Consider the following 14,328-nt stretch of genomic DNA (forward strand, 5'->3'; position numbering starts at 1 on the left):
TTACCGGGCTCTTTTTCTAAAAGAAGCCCGATTATAACGACCAGCGCCCCGGTGCAGCACTTGCTGCTTTCACAAAATTTAAGTGAAGGTTCAATTCATATAGATATGCAGAGAGAATCAAAAATAGTTTATTTTGATGTCGAGGACCGCATCGGATCCGCGACACTATCGTCAATCATCAGAGAAATCTCTTGCCTCTCCTCTCCAGGAGCTACGGAGAAGTAATACAGGTCTCCAAGAGTACCGGTAGCCTCGGTTGACACAAACATCAGCTCCAGAGACTGTTCAAACTGAAAAAAAATGACGAACATAAATTTTACTGTTAAAACTGGAGATAAAACAAACCGTACCCAGCTGTCAATTATAACACATGTGTGAGGGGTGCAACTCATAAATTATACTTAGAGAGAGAATATTGAAATCAGCAGATTTTTAAAAATGATACCGATTGGATTTTTAAAAACAAAACACACAAAATTTACGAAAAAAAATTAAGTAGAATTTCATATGCCAGTCGGTCATATTTGGAAATTGCACATCACCCCAAGGAGCGCCATAAAAACACTATGTAACAGTCGCCTACTTAATTCACATATGAGGTTAGAGAAATATAGGCCCTATTACCATTGGCTCAAGAGTCAGGGACAGTATCTCTTATGTTTTTCTACCTCAAGCTGTCGGAGCCAGTTCGGTTCACTTGCGACATGAGGTTAAAACCCGCGTTACAGCTTAAAGGCCACAACCAAATACCCCCACCCCCACTTTAGAAACTAAGAACGCCTCAAAATACCTAAAATACACGAATGCTGTTAAAAACAGGGTCGGAACCTTATGTATAGTTACTTTTTATTAGACAGTGGATCATTGATCCATTTCAGATGGATCAATCTAAAAACTCTCCCTAACTCATCATAACAATATAAAACTTGTTACTCACATACCAAAACGACCTCTAGAATCGAATAAAAATTATAAAGCAACTCTAGAATTGATGGGTAATTAAGTTTAAATCGAGAAGTTTGAAATGAAAAAGTTTTAGCTCAAGAAATAAGTTTTGGGTTGGACCATTGGGAGACTTCGGTTGTCCACCTTTCCACCGAAGGTTCACTCTGGTCCACTCATATTTACTCTCCCTTTACTCGTGATTACTCTCTGTCTCCTGACAAGAATAAGACAGCTCTACTCTTGTTCGAATTATGTATTGGAAATAGCGAATAGCAATTTCCGCTGCTATTTTTGACTACTTTCCCGCAATTGTCATTCGAACCTTGTGATCTTTTTTTTCTGAGATTTTCAATTTTCGCGAGAAACTTGAGCATCACATGCTCATTTCGAAATTTTGAAAAATTGCATTTAACCCCAAAATTAAGTCTAAACGTTTTCTCAAGGTCAAACTTCCGAATATGACCGGCTGGCACATCAATTTGAAAACAATGATCAGATTATAACCTGATCATTAGATAGTGTATTTGATGCCATGTGATTATTTTATATGTCTTTCCTATCTAGGTTTTTTCTTTTAAGCTATCTTTTAAACTATCTAGCCTAATGGTTGTTATGAACTTCCTAAAAAGTTTCATATCTCGCAATGTCAAAACGAAATCGAGGAGATGCTCACTCTGTCTCGGATGTTCTTGGTGATTTGTGCGGGAAGTGCAACAAGAGTGGCGGTAGTCAATGGAATCAGTGTGACCTATGCGACCTGTGGTATCACTACAACTGCTCAGGAATCTCAATCGATCTTCTACCACAACTAGTAAATTTTAAGTTGCTTCTGTTCAATTGCAATATTCGTTTACAAAAGAAGTGAATTGTTCTTTCATCGTCTACCATTCAAAAAGTGATAAAAGATGCTCTCTTTGAGCTTTCTGCGACCATTGTAAAAGTGTCAAAGAACGTATTGCCGATTCTGTACCTGTTTCTGGTCGGAAATAAGCAGCTCTTACTACCACGCCGCCTGTTGTACCTGTTCAGTAGTTTGGGCGCTCGGATTCACAATTTTTCGTCGCATTTTCTTTAGCGGGGTCTTGACACGTAGAACTCGGCTTGTTGTCGTGTTGAACTTCCACGACTGGATATTGCAAGTATATTATCAGATACGTAGTTTCCTTGTAGCAGAGAAATGCAATACACTTGCTTTTTTGGGTGTATCTCATCAAGAAGTACAGATATCTCGATCCCTTGAGAGCTCTTCTGCTGCAGTTTTTGCTCCCTGATAGGTTGCAGGACATCAAGACCCCCAGGTACTTTTGAACACTTACACATTTTATCTGACAATTGTTATTGTCGGCCACCGTCGTTTGCTTTATGCAAAGGACATTTGTTTTGCTCAAATTTAATTGCATTTTTTTTCGCTGCTCCAAGTTTCGATGTTTGAGAATATTTGCTGTGCGTTATAGAGTGAATTTGTAACAAATTTTAAAACCGTCCATAAATCATTAAGCTTTTCTTTTTTTGGAATCTGGCAGATCGTTCACGTACACGAAAAAAAGAAGATATATTGCAACACGTCATGTTTTTGAACTTTATTTTTTGTTCTCATTCAAAGTTTCGATTTCGGGACTATAACTGTTTTGTTAAATAACTGCCGCGGTATTTAATGTGCTTCGTTATTCCCAGTCTCTCTGCGTCTCAGCAGCTTGATATTCGTGTTAGCTGGTTATATAACCGCCAACTACATTCCTGCCCTCGTACTATCATTTCCACATTGCCTTGGATAATGCCCTACGGTTGAGTCCTCTTTTATGTGCTCATCTAATCTAGATGGCAAGAAATGGAAGCATTTAACACAGAAATGGAGTAACATATACTTCATGCTTGAAGTGTATTTGACATTTTTTGTCGAAAAAGACAAAGAAAAATCAAAAAAAAATTTTCCCAAGAAGACTTCCAAAAACATTTTCAAATTCTGATTTTATTGCAGAAAAAAAGAGTTGGTGGTAAGTTATATTCTGGAAATTCAAAAAAAAACTGAAAACCGGTTTGGCTTGGGACTGAGAAAAATTAAAACGTGGCAATCACGATATAGAAGAATTTTTATCTTAATTCTGGTTATGCAGAATACTTCCGGGAGCGGTAGTTTGACGCATCTTTTCGTCCATGTATACCACACTTGGGCCTCTTTTCTGGTCTTTTTTGTCCAAACAGAGATAAGGGTCAGTGTATTAGGGTTTTAGAGGCGTTTAATGAAGTGATTGACCTGATGTGGTATGTTGACGCTCTTCGGGCATTCGTTGGATATATCTGGGTCAAGTCTGCTAAGGCGGGAATTGAGAACTTTTGAATAGCAGGAGGGTAATAGAATGAAGCTAGACCGTGCTTTTCGTTGAAAGAAAATTTATTTGTGGAGATTACGTAAGGGTATTCAGCGAGTATTTTAGTTTGGCGACAGTTTCCATGTATTGGATTTAAGTTTTATTACTTCTCGTTGGCATCGACATGTCAATTAAACGTTCCAAACTGTGACTTTCAAAAAGGGTTTCATGTTTCTGAGATTTCCGTGATTCCAGTTTTTTTTTCATCTGGATTGTATGATAAGGTACGTTTGCCATAGTTAGCTTAGTATTGAGATGAAAGCAAGTTCATATGGTTTGCTCGTGGAGAAATAAGGATTGGTTAAAATTGGTCGACTTAAATTATCAGCCAGAAGTCGGCCTTTTGCTTAGTTTGTTGTCTTTAGGAAGAATATGTTTTTGCTTTTTCTCACATAATGTTTCACGACAAGGCATGAATAAAAAATGAAAAATTAGAAAGCACGAATGAAAAAAAAAATCCTTTGCATAGTTTCGCGCTCTTTTCACAATTTACCGGGCTCTTTTTTAAAAAAAAGCCCCATTGTAACTACTAGCGCCCCGGTGAAGCACTTGCTGCATTAAAAAATTTTAATTTAAACTTAAATTCATATAGATATGCAAAGAGAAACATAAATAGTTTATTTTGGTATCAGAGAAATCTCTGGCTTCTTCTCTCCAGGACCTACGAAGAGACTGTTCAAACAGAAAAAAAATAACGAACACAAATTTTACTGTTAGAACTGCAGATGAAACAAACCGTACACAGCTGTCAATTATAACACATGTATGCCAGGTTACAACTCATAAATTATACTTTACGTCCCTAAGAATTCTTTTTAAGAGAGAATAAGGAAAACAGCAGATTTTTAAAAATGATATCCGACTTGAATTTTGAAAACAAAACACCCATAATTTACGAAAAAAATGATTAGGTAGAATTTCAATTCGAATAACAGTGCTCAGATTAAAACCTGCAACGTATTTGATGCCATGTGATGCCAAGATTTTAAGCTATCTTTTAAACTATCTAGCCTAATGGTTGTTATGAACTTCCTAAAAAGTTTCATATCTCGCAATGTCAAAACGAAATCGAGGAGATGCTCACTCTGTCTCGGATGTTCTTGGTGATTTGTGCGGGAAGTGCAACAAGAGTGGCGGTAGTCAATGGAATCAGTGTGACCTATGCGACCTGTGGTATCACTACAACTGCTCAGGAATCTCAATCGATCTTCTACCACAACTAGTAAATTTTAAGTTGCTTCTGTTCAATTGCAATATTCGTTTACAAAAGAAGTGAATTGTTCTTTCATCGTCTACCATTCAAAAAGTGATAAAAGATGCTCTCTTTGAGCTTCCTGCAACTATTGTAAAGTTGTCAAAAAATATTGCCGATTCTGTACCTCTTTCTGATCCGAGTAGTGCAGCTGTCACTGCCACGCCTGTTGTACCTGTTATACATGTATCTGCTCAAGTTGATAGTCATTGTACTCAAGAGTTGAAGTTTGATGGTATCACTGAAAGCAAAGGCGATTTCAACGCACAAACAGAGTCTGATTTTTTCGATTTGAAGTCTATTTTGTCACATCTTGGCAAAGAAAACCACGTACGAGTGAAGTCATTCAGACGTCTTGGTAAGAAAAACCCTGATGCGTCCCGACCCAGAACTTTTCTTATTGAGTTCTACTCGCAGTTCGATTGCAAAAAATTTCGATACAAGGGTTACACGCTGAAAATTTATTGTTCTCCTCCTTATATTTCGAAATCGCTGTTTCCCGCAGTGCAGATCACAATGCGTAAACTCCTCAAACTGAGATCTGATGTATCAACAAGAGAAAACATTGCGAAAAAAGAATTGAAAATAAGTAATCTCAAGTTACTTCATAATGGTGTGGAATTTATTGCTCCTGAATGACTGTCAGAGTTAAAGTTGTGCCTTTTTAGAATCAAGCCTTCTAATTTTCTTTCTTCCAACTCTGTCGACATACACTTTATTACTTATTACTGAGACATGGCTCTCGAATATTATTACTTGCCACGAAGTTTTCCCCTTTAATGATTTCATTGTAGTTTCTCGCTGTAACAGGTGAAACGGTGTCCACGGCGGTGTTCTTATTGCATGCCGTAAAGGTTTTTCTTTCACTTTTTACATTTTTTGTGACTTCAGTTGTTTAATTGTCATCAAAGTCAGTTACAGGTTTTTTTGGTTTTATGGTTGTTTATAAACTCCATCTCAGTTTTTACTATCGCGTTGAGTTATCTACACTTATAAACGCTGTTCAAAACCATCGTGAGGAGATGATCAAACACATCGGACGCTGCCCGTCTGACCAAACTGTGTTTGCTAATCTAGGAGACTTCAATTTAGCTGACTCATGTTGGAGCTCATACACGCAACTTCTGAATATTTGATGAACCTTTTGAGCGCGTTTGATGATCTCAATCTGTTTCAATTAGTGAATTTTCTGATCTTTTTTCTGATAGTACTGTAGATCTTTTCTGATTGAATGGACCACAGAGATTTGTTGTCTATCGTTCAGAGAAACCTACTCAGATCATGATCCAATTTTTGCTCATTTGCATCTCTCTCGTGATGATTGTTTTACACCTGAGACTCAATGTATTCAAAGAAGCGTTTCAACACTGAACGTTTTTGTCGTTTGTTAGAGCCTCTTTACATCATGTTGTATTCAAACTCTCAAAGTGATTTCCTCTCCACTTTTGATGTTTCCATTCAGGCCGCACTTGATGATTCATGGCCTAAAATAGTAAAAGAAGACTTGATTTTCCTTATTTTTACTCTTTCCATTCTATTCCTTTAGCCAACAAACTCAGAACTGTGACGGAAATATGTTTTCGGATGAAAAAATGCTTTTTCAGAATTTTTCTCCGTCCACTGCTTCTAGTGTTTCAAATCCTTGAAACAGTTTAAGAAGTCCTCAATCTTTTCCAACAACTTTCATTGGGGGCAGAAAGCAAGCTATCTGTGACGATTCTATCAGTGAAATTTTCAACGAAGGTATTGCATCTTTTTTCCGAAAGCCTGTGTCTGAAAATACTGTACCGACTGTTTCTCCTGTTTCTTATAAACAACTATCGGAAGTCGATGTGTCTCCATCGGTTGTCAGTGCATGTTTACAGTATGGTAAAAACACCTGTTCTGTTTAGTTTAATCCTCTTTTTGTTTATAAATGTTGTGAGTCCCCTCTTGTTAGTTTTCTTTTTTCACAATATTTTCAACGATTGAGTCTGGCCTGTTGTGAGACTTTCCCTTCTTGTTAGTTTTCTTTTTTCACATTATTTTCAACACTTGCGTCTGGCCTGCTGCCTGGAATTGTGCTTTTGTTACTCCAATTCTGAAGTCTGGGTCTCATAATGATATTAAGAACTACAGACCTGTCAGTATCTTACACCCCCTTGGTTTATGTTTGGAGAAAGTTCTATTCAATCATATAAATCCAAAGATTCGAAAACATTTGTCAAGCTCTCAGCATTGTTTCAAAATAGAACGATCAACTGTTTTACAGTTTTTATCAATTCTTGATAAAATGTAACACACTAGTGATTTCAAGGTTCCTTCTGCTGCTGTTTATTTTGATTTTAATCATGCTTTCCATTATGCTCGTCATGATGTCAATCTAAACAAGCTATCAATGTATGGTTTCGATCATGTTTTCTTGTTACTTTTTTTGTCGTATCTCTATAACCAATCAGAGTGTGTTCGTATAAACGCGCATGTTTCGAATCCACGTCCTGTTACTAGTGGCGTTCCTCGAGGCAACATCTTCGGGTCGCTTCTTTTTCTTCTTTTCATCAATGATCCGCCAGAGTGTATAGAATTTTCCAGTTGTTATTTGTTCGCTGACGATCCAAAGTTGTTTTTTGCTGATTTTACTTCTCTACAGCATGATATTGATTCTTTTACAAACTGGTGTACTGCAAATGATTTATCGGTCAATCACGATAAGTGCAGTCTCATTGTTTTCAAAGAAAAGTTTCCTCGTCATGTGATGGTAAACAACCAGGACATAACTGCCTCAAATGTAGTAAAAAATCTGGGTTTTTCTTGTCTCTGACGACTTGAACTGGATGACACAAATCAATAAAAAACTGTTATCATGTAACAAGTCACTTCGTTTTATCAAACGCAGTTTTCCTTTCAGTGCCTCTCAACCCACCAAGCTAATGTTTGCTAACATGTATATGAAGAATGTCATTCTTTATGCAGCCCATGTTTGGTTTCGTTCATTATGTTTTATCCGAAAACTTGTAAAACAACAATCAAAAGTGTCTGCAACGGGTTATTGGTTCAAAGCCCTACAAAGACCAGATATTTCTCTCAAAAACTTTGCCTATCTGTTACCATCTAATTTTCAACGATATTTTACTGTTCTACTAAATGTAACATAGTCTCACATAGAGGTCCCGTTTTCTGCGTATTTCCTTTATAAAGTGACCACCAGCCGGAACTCCACCACCCACAATTCAAACAGCAAAGAAGTGGCAGACCCAGAAGTTCTCTTTTTCGTCGCGTTGAGAAATCCGTCAACGAGTTGATCCGTCTTGGTGTAGACATCTTCGTACCCCTCGAGTCTTTTAATGTTTATTTTTGCCTTATTCTATTTAAGGGAATTATTTCGTTCATTATTCATAATATTATTGAAATTTTTTCTTTCTTTTTTTTCTAGGTTTTATTTTTATTATTTTTCTTTCTTTGTATCTCTCTTTTTTCTTTGTTTTTATCTGTTTTTTTCTTTCTGTTTTATCTATCTTTTCCATCTATCTTTTTTAAATATTTTTCTTCCATCAGTTTTTTCCAGCTGTTTATCTAGGTTTTTATTCGTTCTTTTTTTCTTTTCTATCTTCTTTTTTTCTTTTCTATTTTCATTTTTTTTTCATCATTTTGAATCAATAATTCTTTCAACCTTATCAACATCTTATCTTTACATTACCTTTTTATCTATTTTTTCTTGCTTTTTATCTATCTTTTTTAGTTTTCTCTTCAACTATATTTTATCTATCTTTCTCTCTATTTTCTTATTTTCTTTAAATTTTTATCTTTTTCTTTATCTATCTTTTTCATATATTTTTAATTATCTTATCTTTTTCTTCCATCTTTTTTTAAATTTTTTTTAAAACTTTTTTTAATCTTTTTTTTTCAAATCCTTTTCTTCCATCAGTTTTATCCAGCTGTTTATTTGTCTTTTTATTAGTTCTTTTTTCTTTTCTATCTTGCTTTATTTCTTTATATTTTCAATTTTTTCTTCATTTTGAATCAACATTTTTTTCAACCTTGTCAACATCTTATCTTCACTTTTCCTTTTTATCTATTTTTTTCTTGCTTTTAGTCTATCTCTTTTAGCTATCTCGTTATCCACATTTTATCTATCTTTCTCTCTATTTTGTTTAAATTTCTATCTTTTTTCTTTATCTATCTTTTTCATCTAATCTATCTTTTTATCTATACTTTATCTTTCTTTTTTTTTTCTTTTTTTTCTGTTTAACTATCTTTCTATTTTTTTCTTTATCTTTTTCATCTATTGCTTAGATATCCTACTTATATATCGTTTTTATCTTATTTTTACCATCTAATCAATCTACCTATCTATCGTTCTATCTATTTTCTTTATCTCTTTTGTTGAATCTTTTTTCTCTCTGTTTAACTTCCTCTTTCTTCCAATCTATCATTTGAATTATTTTTTATTATCTATCTTTTTATCTTTTTTTCTTTCTTCTTAATCTAAATTTTTTACCTCAGGTTCATCTATATTTTTTAAGGCAAAACACACTTTTTCTTTTTTTTTGTTTAGTTTTCTTTTCTTTCTATCTACAGGGTGTTTCAAATAAACTGTAATGTTATAAAAGCTTCTCATTTCATAACTGTTGATCAGTTCGACTTCAAATTCGGTGATATTATGTAGAACAGGCGGAGATTTGATAAAACTCAAAAAATGCGTTGATGAATTGAACTCGATAGTGAATACCCGCGATTTTCCAACTATTTCACGCTTCCACGCAATGAAAAATTTTTTAAACTATTTGTTCATACGTAAATGAAAACAACGAAATGGTTTTCACAGTAAACGAAGAAAAACGGATCATTTGTTTGTTTGCAATTTATGAATCCCCAACTGAAGTTCGGAGAAGATATATCAATGAATATTACATTGCCCCACGCGTTGCATCAACACTTCAACTTACGCAGTTTATCAGAGTGTGGAAACGGTTCCAAGAAAGAGGCGGGTTATCGAAATTTCAAGGGCAGCATCGAAAAAGAACGAGGTTACCAGGAACCGATGAAGCGAATGCCAGTATTATAAGACACTTTGATTTTCATCCTAAAGATTCAATAACTAAATCAGCAGCTGATTTGGGGTTGAGCCGCACCACAACTTAGAGAGTCGCGAGAGCTGCCAAAATGAAGCCCTACAAAGTGCTCAAAACACACCAAATTAAAGAGACGAACTTCGGCTTGAGACTTACTTTTGGTGTCTGGTGCTTGAGCAAGATTGAAACAGCGGCAGATTTCACATCACGGGTGATTATCTCAGACGAAAAGTGGTGGGTGCTCGACAGCTCTCCAAATTCTCAAAACGATAGGAGATGGAGTTTAGTTAACCCCAGAGAATACGCGGAGTGCAAGTACCAGGGCAAAAAGAAAGTGATGCGCTGGATGGGTTTCCTTCAAGGAGCTGTTCTTGGCCTGTTTTGGTTCGTAGACGAACAGCAACGACCAATAACACTGAACCAGTTTTCGTATCTGAACATGCTGGAACACGACCTCTGGCCAGTCCTTCGAGAACGACGAAACTTGAGGCGCATATGGTTTATGCAAGACGGAGCCACATGTCACTGCACGGGAAGCGTACTCAGTTGGCTTGGGACAAAGTTCAACGCCAGAATTATAAGTAGACGAACCCCTATACCCTGGCCACCTCAGAGTCCGGACCTGAATCCCGTGGATTTTTGGCTGTGGGGTAATCTGGGGAAAATTGTTCATGGTGCGAATCCACGAAGTATTGACGAACTCATGCAAACTGTAGAAGATGCCCGAAATACAATAACGCCCGATAATATCGAAGAGTCATTGAGAAATTTGACGAAAAGATTACAAAGCTGTGTTGCTCAAAACGGCGGACACTTTCAGCATCTTTTATAAAACAATTTTATCAGATATTCAAATCTCCGCCACTTATCTATCTTGTGCAGAAAAAATTGTGTATTTATCTTTTCTCAAAAAAAAGTTATAGCGTTTTATAAAATTACAGTTTATTTGAAACACCCTGTATCTTTTCATCTTACTTATCTTTTTTCTTTCTTTTTATCTTTGTTTTCTATAGTTTTTTCTTATCTAACTTTTATCTATCTTTTTCAGCTTTCTTTTATCTAACTTCTTCGCTAACTTTTTATCTATTTCATTTATTTATTCTATTAATCTATCTTTTTGTTCATCATAAATGCGAAAACTATTAATTATTCTAAAAACTTTTTAATATATAGGTTAAAAAGTGATAAAAAAAAGATAAACGAAAGACAAAAAAGGAAAAAAAGATAGATGAAGAAAAAAGATAAAAACGAAAGATAAAACGGAAGAAGGAAAAGAGAAATTTAAGGAAAGAAAAAAGTTAGATCAGAAAAATTACATGAAATGATAGATACAAATGCAAGAAAAACAATACAAAACAAGAAAGAAAAAAGATAGATAAAAAAGAGTACAAAAAGATAGAAAAAAAATCGATAAAAATGAGATAAAAAGATAGACAAAAAAGATAATAAAAAAGAAGAAAATATTTCGCTTTTCATATAAAATACATTTTCATCTCAAAACTCGTTTGTTTTTCACACAAGCAAAAAATAATAATTATTAAGGAAGTTTTATTAATAATTACATTTAACTGTGACAGAACGGGGATATGCAGAGGGCTTGAGAGCCCACTAAATGGTAAACGCTAAAGTATGAACATTCCAATCTGCTCTATTTAAATAAAGTTAAAATATCAATTGAAATTAAATATATATGTAGGTCTTACAATTCAATAAAAAATATCCTTTCCCAATCAAAAACTCGACCATAATTGCCGCTACGAGACTGTGCATAGTAAAGCCCCCTTTTTGGACAAGTTTGGCATTTATAGGAAACATGAGTATGTCCTTTTGATGCAAAAATGAGCACACAGATCTGCAATCCCATCCATGAGCAGATCCAAACCACTCTTAGAGCATCAGAACGCAGTCATTTTTATATTAATTGTCCCAACCCATCTCGCATGACAAGGAAAAGGCCCCTTGCATCCCCTTGCTTAGGCTCAATGATCGTGTTTTCCGCAACAGGACAAAGAGGCTTTAAAATCAAGCCAAGAATATGCACCGCACGAGCTTTTGTTTCTTTATTACATATATACCGTTATATACCTTTATTACATATATATATATATATATATATATATATATATATATATATATGTAATAAAGAAACAAAAGCTCTTGCGGTGCATATTCTTGACTTGTCGGTGCAGGATGAATACATTTTTCCAAAAGAACATATAAATCGTTTTTGGTTCCACTATTCAAAATTGAATGGCTTGTTGTTTTAGTTTTTCTAAGTGGAAGCTCAATGCAAGTTATTTTTGGTTTTGCATCTTGGACCTTGAATGTTTCAGCTATAAAAACTAAAAAAGATAGATAAAAAGATAGAAAAACAGGTAGACAAAAAAATTAGATTAAAAGAAAAAGAGAGAAATAAAACGAGAAAAAAAAAGAGATAGAAAAACATAGATAAAAATTTTAGAAAAAATAGATTGATACAAAAAACATAAAAAAGACAAAAAATTTAACTAAAAATAAAAGATAAACAGATTGATAAAAAGATGGATAAAAAGATAGATAAACAGATAAATAAAAAAGAAATAAAAGACAAAAAAAGTTAGACTAACTAAAGATAACTAAACGGAAAGATAGAAAGGTAGATATAAGAAAGAAAGAAAAGAAATGCAACGAAAAAAATAAACTTGATAAAAAACTTTATGAAAAAGATGGAAGAAAAAAAAAGAAAAAAACAGACAAAAAACGGTAGATAAACAGATATATTTTTTAAAAAAAGATAGATTAAAAAGATAGCCTAACTAAAAGATAATAAAGGTAGTTAATAAAATAGATTAACATCGATAAAAAAGTTTGATAAAAACGATGGATAATGAGACTGATAAACAGATAGATAAAAAGATAAACAAAAAGTAAGATAAAAAAGACAGAAAAAACGACAAAAAAGAGAAAAAACATAAATCAAAAATAGATAAAAAAGATAGATAAAAACTTCGACAAACAGATAGATTAAAAAATGGATAAAAAAGACAAATAAACAAAATGATAAAAAAGAGAAAAAAACATTGATAAAAAACATTTATAAAAAAATAGACAAGAAGGTAGATATAAATGAAGAAAGAAAAGAGAGATAAAACGAAAGAAACAGCTTTGATAAAAAAAAATAAAAAAAACAAAGAAAAAAATGATCGAAAAAAAAGATAGATAAACAGATAGAGAAAAAATTAGCTTAAAAGAAAAAGAGAGAAATGAAACGAAAAAAAAAAACAGCTTGAAAAACATCGATAAAAAAATAAGAAATATAGATTGATACAAAAAACAAAAAAAGACAAAACTTTAGCTAAAAAAGAAAGATAAACAGATTGATATAACGATGGATAAAAAAATAGATAAACAGATAAATAAAAAAAAAGATAAAAGACAAAAGAAGTTGGTAACTGAACGGAAATATAAAAAACTAGATATAAGAAAAAAAGAAAAGAAATGAAACGAAAGAAATAAACTTGATAAACAGATAAATGAAATGATAAACAAATTAAGATAAAAAAAGATAGAAAAAAAGGACAAAAAAAGAGGAAAAACATAGATAAAAAGTAGATAAAAAAATTCGATAAACAGATAGAAAAAAATGGATAAAAAAACAATTGAACAAAAAGACAAAAAAGAAAAAAAAGATTTATAAAAAGATAGACAAGAATGTAGATATAAAGGAAGAAAGAAAAGAGAGATAAAACGAAAGAAACAGGTTTGATAAAACAAAATTCAAAAAAAAAGAAAGAAAAAAATGATAGATACAAAAGATAGATAAACAGATGGACAAAAAAGATAGATAAAAAAGAGGGATAAACAGATAGAAATATAAAATAGTGAAAAAGATAGATAAACAGATAGCCAAAAACGTTTGATAAAAGAAATAGATATTGTGACTGATAAACAGATAGATGCAAAAGACAAAAAAGAAGAAAGATAGATAAATAAGATAGATTAAAAAGTTAGACAAAAGGATAGATGAAAAGATAGTTAAAAACAGATGGATAAAAAGTTTAAAAACATCTTAGATAAAAAGATAGATACAAATGATAGACAATAGAATAGAACAAAACAGTTATATCAAAAAAAGGACTTAAAAAGTTTACAAATAAGATAGATAAACGGATGGATAAAAAGGATAGGCAAAAATAATAGATGAAAAGATAGATAAAAAAGATGGAGAAAAAGAAAGATAAAACAGTTAGATAAAAAAGATAGATACAAATTACTGACAGATAGATTAAAAAAGATAGAAAAATTAGATAGATAAACTGATAGATATAAAAAGATGGATGAAAAAAAGATAAGTAAAACAGATAGATAAAGAGATAGAGAAAAGTTAGATTAAAAGAAAAAATAAGATAAAAAACAGATTGATACAAATAATATAAAAAAGACAAAAAATTAAGCAAAAAAATAAACAGATTGATAAAAAGATGGATAAAAAGATAGATAAACAGATAGAAAAAAAAGAGATAAAAGACAAAACAGATAAATAAAAGGAAAGATAAAAAGGTAGATATAAGAAAGAAAGAAAAGAGATGAGACGAAAGAAATAAGCTTGATAAAAAATAGATGTAAAAGATAGAAGAAAAAGATAAAAAAAGAAAAAAAGAGATAAAAAACGGCAGATAAACAAATGGAATAAAAAAGATAGATAAAAAAGTTAGCCAAACTAAAAGATAAT

This window comes from Symsagittifera roscoffensis, chromosome 2 (genome assembly GCF_963678635.1).
Source record: "Symsagittifera roscoffensis chromosome 2, txSymRosc1.1, whole genome shotgun sequence".
NCBI lineage: Eukaryota > Metazoa > Xenacoelomorpha > Acoela > Convolutidae > Symsagittifera > Symsagittifera roscoffensis.